The sequence below is a fragment of the Geotrypetes seraphini genome, chromosome 1 (assembly GCF_902459505.1).
Source record: "Geotrypetes seraphini chromosome 1, aGeoSer1.1, whole genome shotgun sequence".
NCBI classification, from domain to species: Eukaryota; Metazoa; Chordata; class Amphibia; order Gymnophiona; family Dermophiidae; genus Geotrypetes; species Geotrypetes seraphini.
Window position 1 is genome coordinate 545,536,619 of NC_047084.1, and position 7,112 is coordinate 545,543,730.

Here is a 7,112-nt window from a genome sequence, read left to right on the forward strand (position 1 = left end):
TCCACAGCAGGCCAACAAATTCATGAAGGGCCAGCATGAAAATGGGGGCGATTGGAGGAACGCCCTCCACCGACCACACAGATTGCTAGTGAGCGATCCTGACACATGCGCAGGCCATCTACTTTTCCTGTAGATGGTCTGCACATGCTCTCCGCGTTGGAAATTGACCATCTTCAAAACGGTGGGTTTGGGGGGGGGGGAGGGAGAAAAGGCATAAGAACAAGCAGGAGGCAGATAGGGCTGTGACTGCTTTTTACTTTTCACCAGCCTGTGATTTTAACCTGTGGGTTTAAAGTGGGTTAAAACCACGGGCTCGCAGTGCAGGGAATCGGGGCAGAGAGCAGGGCAGAGAAGAGAGTCAGGGCAGGAGAGAGAGAGTCAGGGTGGCCAGCAAGAGTCAGGTCAGAGAGCTTGGGGTGGCAAGCAGGAGAATCGTAGCAGAGAGCAGCCCTACGTTCCTTGAGTACCCTCAGATATATCCCACCAGGTCCCATCGCTTTGTCTATTTTTAATTTAGCTAGCTCCTTACAAAAACAGTTTTCTGAGAATCTTTCCCAATCTACCACACATCCATCTCCATTTGCATTCATTTTCTGCAGTCCTACCCCAACTCTTTCATCCATGAACACATGTTAAGCAGTTCAGACTTATCCTTATCAGTTCCTGCATATTTGTCCCCTTCACCTTTGAGCCTCATTATGCCATTTTGATGCTTCTTCCTATTACTTACATATCTAAAAAAATGTTTTGTCCCCCAATTTTACTTGCCTTTCTGACAATTTTTCCCGCTTCTCATAGCTTTCCCACATATTATTTTCTATCTTCCTCTTTCTGCAACATCTTGTAATTTATGAAAGTTAACCTTTTTTCTTTTACCCTTTCAGTTACTACATTTGAGAACCAAAGTGGCCTTCTTTTCATTTTTCTTTTATGTACTTTCCTAACATAAAGGTATGTCAGCTTTAGAATACCTCCTTTCAGTTTTACCCACTGCTGTTCTACTTTATTCAGTTGTTCCCATCCAACTAACTCCTCCTTGAGGTTTTCCCAAATTTTGACCAAGTTATTCAGTTTTGAAAATTCTAGACTTCAAAAGAACTAAGTCCTTTTGTCCCACATTTTAATATTGAACCTCACTATTCAGTAATCACTAGGTGCCAAATGATTACCCACTGTAACTTCAGAAAAACTGTCCCCGTTTGAAAGCACCAATTTGTATAATGAGTGTTGTAGAATTAGTGTGCATTTCGGGCAAACTGGATGGACTGTTCAGGTCTTTATCTGCTGCCATTTACTATATGTAAGATATAGAAATCATATGAGGAATTTTGGCCTGCCAAAACCATGCCAAGCAAGGCCTCTTAAAATCTGTTTATTGTTTTTCTGAGTGAAATATCCTAATATACCAGCAGTGATAATAAGTTTCTCCTTGTGTTTCTTGGACAACTCTTAAAATCTGTCAAGTGGATCTCCATTTACAAATGCCAGATGTTGTGGTAAGAGTGGATAGCATAGCTGGTTTTAAAAAAAGGTTTGGACAATTTCTTGGAGGTAAAGTCCACAGTCTGTTATTGAGAAAGACATGGGTGAAGCCACTGCTTGCCCTGGATTGGTAGCATGGAATATTGCTATTCCTTGGATTTGGGCCAGGTACTAGGGACCTGGATTGGCCACCGTGAGAATGGGCTACTGGGTTTGATGGACTATTGGTCTGACCCAGTAAGGCTATTCTTATGTTCTAAAATCACCCTTTAGTAGGGTTACCATATGGCTCCAGAAAAAGGAGGATGGATTGAGACATCCAAGTTTTACTTCTATTGCCTTCAATAGAAGTGAAACCCAGATGTCTCTATCTGTTCTTTTAACTTCCATTGCTTTCCATGGAAGTAAAACTTGGATGTCTCAAACCGACCTCCTTTTTCTGGAGCTATATGGTAGCCCTAGCCCTTTACGTGTACATGTATGAGGGGGTGCTGAAAAGTTCTCAGCCCAACCAACCAACTTCCTTTGTAAATTTAGAGCATTATTTTGCTACTGTAACACTGAAAAGAGTGTCAAGTGCCAATTTGCAGAAACAAAATTCTAAGTTTTTTGAGTTTTTTTTGTTGTTGTTTTTTTATATTGTTTCAGATCACTGAGCCATATTTACGTCATTCTCTTCTTGGTTGGGATGAGAACTTTTCAGCACCCCCTTGTGATCCTGCATATATAAATGCCACTGTGTAGATGTTGAAATTGAGAAATTAAATGAGATTTTAGAGCTGAATAAAAGGAAAGATTTTATCTCATCCCAAGTTCATAACTACTTTTCCTTGCCAGCTTTACATTCTATATGCAGAGAGCCACACAATCTGGTAAAAACTGTGCCACTGTGATAAATAGCAGTATATAATTTAAAACAATTTGAGTGCCATCAAATTGTTCATGGCATTTTTTTTTTTTTCGTGTCCCCAATAAAAGATAATGACTGCATTTTACAAAACATGTCAATTTAGTCAATATGAAGTCATATTCAGCCATCCTCTGCACTTCCAATTTTAAACCCTCTTCATGGATATGCACTAAGAATAGTCAGGTCAAGTGTGTTTTGAATTCACTTCATCCCACTACCTTGGCCGCTGAATGTTTCAAGTAACATCTTTTACAGCTAGTCTATAGCAGGAAGCTTAATAGGGCTGCTGTTTCCATAACAACAAATAGGATTTGAGCAAAAACACAATGCTCAGTGGTTACTGTTCTTCGCAGCAGGAAAAAGCAGTTATTCAAAATTACAAGCAGCATGACATTGAAAAAAAAAAATATATTAAACCGAGGGGTGCTAAAAGTTTTGCTCCATATTCAGTAAATGTTTAACTCATAAGGGCATAACAGGGGAGCCGTGAGTCCTAGCGACAGAATGGGTTTCCAGTTCCAAGAGATGTACAGAAGAAATTAAAGGACTACAGTTTACTTAGGTTTACTAAAGCTATCAGAACAAAAGAAAGAATGAATGAGCGATTCCCGGCTGGTACCACTTGCTTCCGGTTTTAGTATACTACATCTCTGTGATTTAGATCTGAAATTTCTCTTGCAAGTATTTGAATGTTTTGTTTCAAATTTTAGAGTTGTCCTTTTAGTTTTATATTGATAGTTCTATGGAACCCTATGTTTTAAAGAAAATGCAGAATATCTGCATTAAATTAGAACAGGGGTTCTCAACCCAGTCAGGTTTTCAGGATAACTACAGTGAATATGAATGATACATATAGATTTACATACAATTGATACAGTGCCTGCAACTTTGGTTGGACTGAGAACTTTTCAGCAGCCCCTTACGTAGGAGTAATTTTCTTATGGCATTCTTTTTTTACAGAGAGGGTGGTGGATGCCTGGAATGCTCTCCCGAGGGAGGTGGTGGAGAAGAAAATGGTGTTGGAATTCAAAAAAGTGTGGGATAAATAAATTGGAAAATAAATGGTATAAATTAAAGAACTAAGGCTGGTACTGGACAGACTTGTATGGTTTGTGTCCCATATATGGTGATTCGGTGTAGGACGGGCTGGGGTGGGCATCAATGGGAACTCTACTAACTTGGAACATGAGGACATTACTGGCCAGACTTTACAGTAGATATCCTGCAAACAGGATGGTTGGATAAGCTGGAGTGAGCTTGGATGGCAACTTCAGCAGTTGGAACCTTAGATGGACTTCAGCAGTTGGAACCTAGGACAGGAGTAGGCAATTCCGGTCCTCGAGAGCCGGAGCCAGGTCAGGTTTTCAGGATATTGTGGCCACCACTATAGCCCCGTGCAGGGCTCAGTAGAGATCCTGGTGGCTATAACATACAGTGCATTAGCGTGTGACCCGGCATGGAGTCACCCTGCAGGACCGGACTCCTCAATAGCACTCACAATCAAATGCAACCAAAAATAAAGTCCCAACAAAAGGTGTAATTAAGAGAAATAGTTCAATTTTACTCACTCTTTAGGACAGGTAAGTAATGCTTCAACTTATAACATGTGTCAGGGTTCCTTACAGCATTCAAGAAGAAGAAAGAAAAAAAACTGCCAAAATGGGCAAGAAAATAAAGCAACCTACAATCTGCTTCAAACTTTCTTCCTCTACTTAATAAGTCCCAATTAGCTCCTGAGTCCTCAGCTCACTAGAGCTAGCATTGCCTGCTCCAAAGCAGGTGTTTTATCAAATCAAAATTAAAGTTCAGCATTCAAGTTCCTTCATTCTCAGGCAAAAAGAAAAATAAAGGAAAGCCTCTGGCAACAATATGGGGCTGCCAGGAATAGAAGAGAGCAATAGGTTTTGCCAAACAAAGGCCTACAGATAGGCTTTCAAATTCCCTCCCAAGGTGGAAGCAAAACCTCTCCCCACTCTCTCCAAGCTTTCTCTCAAAAAAAAACCAACATTCCAGAGAAAAGGAAAAGAAAAAACAGCACACAAACAGTCCAAAAGAAAACACACTCACTGTTTGTGGCTAGAAGCCAAGTCCACCTGCATAAGCTCAGGATAATTGGATTCAATGCCAGAACAGGCTTCTTGAAAATCCATAGGCTCCTCGCTCAGAAGTGATAAGTCATCTGCTTGTTCAGCCTCAGTCCATTCCATGGGTACAGGTCGGTTGTCCCTGCTTGGCTCAGGTGGATCCTTAGGGAGGCAAGACTTAAACCTCCTCCCTAACCGGCTTGCTGGTTTGAATGCCACTGCTGGCTTATCTACCCTAGGGGCGTGTCCTGTTCTGGGAGTGTCAGCAGAAGTCCAGGGCCCTCTAGAGCTCCCCTGGTGGTGGCTTACATTATTTTCCTCTCTCTCATCCTGAAAGATCCTGGAATATTCCTGCCGGGATTTTACTTTTACATTTTTCCCTGACTTAACTGGGACCTTGGCAGAGCCCGGATCTGACTGGTCACAATATCCACAATAAATATTCCTGAGATAGATTTGCATCTCAAGGAAGCAGTGCATGCAAATCCATCTCATACATATTCATTGTGGAGATCCCGAAAACCTGACCTGGCTCCGGCTCTCGAAGACCGGATTGCCTACCCCTGACCTAGGACAATACCAGGTGGACTTTATTCTATGGCCCAGAAATATCAAAGCAGAGACAAGTTAATTTAATCATGTATTTTTAATGAAAATAACTAATGGGCAGACTGGATGGACCGTTCAGGTCTTTTTCTGCCATCATTTCATTTACCGTGTTGTAAGTTTCATGGCTCCACATCATTCTCTTCTTGGTCTGGCTGAGAACTTTTCAGTGACCCATCATATATTTAATATATTGCACTATCCCTGCTTTCTCACCCCTGCTAGTCATGATTCCTAAAATTATTGACTAGAGAGGTCTTGAGTTGAGGACTGGTGTTTTCAGGGAGGTTTCCATATACCTGATTTGTCTGATGGGGAAACTCTGATGACAGAGCATCTGGAGAAGTTTTGACTGTGTAGAATGGGGAGAACCGGAGGAATAACAGCGAGTGATTATTGATCAGCAGAGAGAGGCTTCAAAAGAAGGCAGTAAATGCCTCTGTGCTATCTGCAACAGCACTCACTGTACAGTAAAGTAGTTTGTTTTGTTTTTCTGTTTGGTAGATGTATGGGGAAATGCTGGTTAAGTGCACAGCTTAGTAAAAGGACCAAATTTATTTTATTTTAATTATTAGGAATTTTTTTTTTTTTTTTTTTGACACTGGGCCACTGCTCATGTAAATGTCTTCTTTGCATCCCTTCGTTTTTCTTGATAATGGCGCCTGTCCTGTAGGATTTTCTGTATTTCGTGAATGATTATCTTTTTGCTCTTTCGATGTCTGCTCTCCCTTCCTTGCCGCCATGCTTTACACAGATTTATTGTTGCAGCTATCCTCTGTTTAATTGCTTCCCATAGCTCTCTTGTACTCTTCAGAGGATTCCTGAAAATCATAGTCTGTGCAATAAGAAATGATATACCATGGAGCTTAATATTTTAATAATTTCTCTCAAAAAATATAAACAGGAGCCTGCATTTCCAAATTCCCAGTAAGAAATGAACCACTATCTGCACCACTATTACCTGTAAAACTGATGAGTACGAAAGGGGTGTCAAAAAGTTCTCAGCCGAACTAACCAACTTCCTAAATTCTGAGTATTTTGCCACTGTAGTTGAAAAGTGTTATCTTATTTTGCTCTGTCAATTTGCAGAAACAAATTTCTATGTTTTGACATTGTTTCAGATCATTGATTGAACCATTCCCACATCATTCTCTTCTTAGTTGGGCTGACAGCCTTTCAGTGACCCCTTGTATGTTTATTTTTTGTTTCATATTGGAGGAAAATGATGTTTATTATGCATTTTATATGTTATTTATATTTCACGTGCCCTCATTAAAGATCATTAGTACTTGTCGGGTTTCTACTTTCTCTGCAACGGCTCCTATGATCTGGAATTCTCTACCAATTAATATTAGGGCAGAGAAAAACTTGGACAAATTCAAAGGAGGATTAAAATGCTTCCTCTTTATAGATGCCTCTGAATAATGATCCCTTTCCTCAGTAATTTTTGGTTCCAACAGTACAACAGGCCTCTCCCCCCCCCCCCCCCCGTTGCATTTTTCCTTCTCTGTCTGTTTTACTTTTAAATATTGTAGTTCTCCCTACTTACCTCTCATTTTATTGTATGTCAATATTATGTCTTATTCAGTTAGTCTTTGATTGTTTTCCCCTGTTTTTTAATCATTGCAAAACGCCTAGAATTCTTAATAAGCGTTTAATCAAATTTTAATAAAACTTGGAAATTTGGAACTTATGTATGTGATTTTATAACCCGCTTAGGATTTAAATAGGTTAGAAACTTTTTAAATAAATAAATTTAGAAAATGATATAGGAAGTATCAATGACATTTCTGATGACATTTCCAAGGTAAGCAGATCCATAAAGATAACTTGGTTGAAAGAGACAAGTTGCCTTTATTTTCTGGAAAAAAAAAAATAGGATGTATTAAGGTCATTTTAGTACAATAAGACCCTGATTCAATAAAAGACACCTAAAGTTAAGTACCTAAATTGATATGCTTAGCTGATCTTGGTGCCTAACTTACCCCCTCTTTTATCAAGCTGCTTTAGAGGTTTTTAGTATGGGCCGG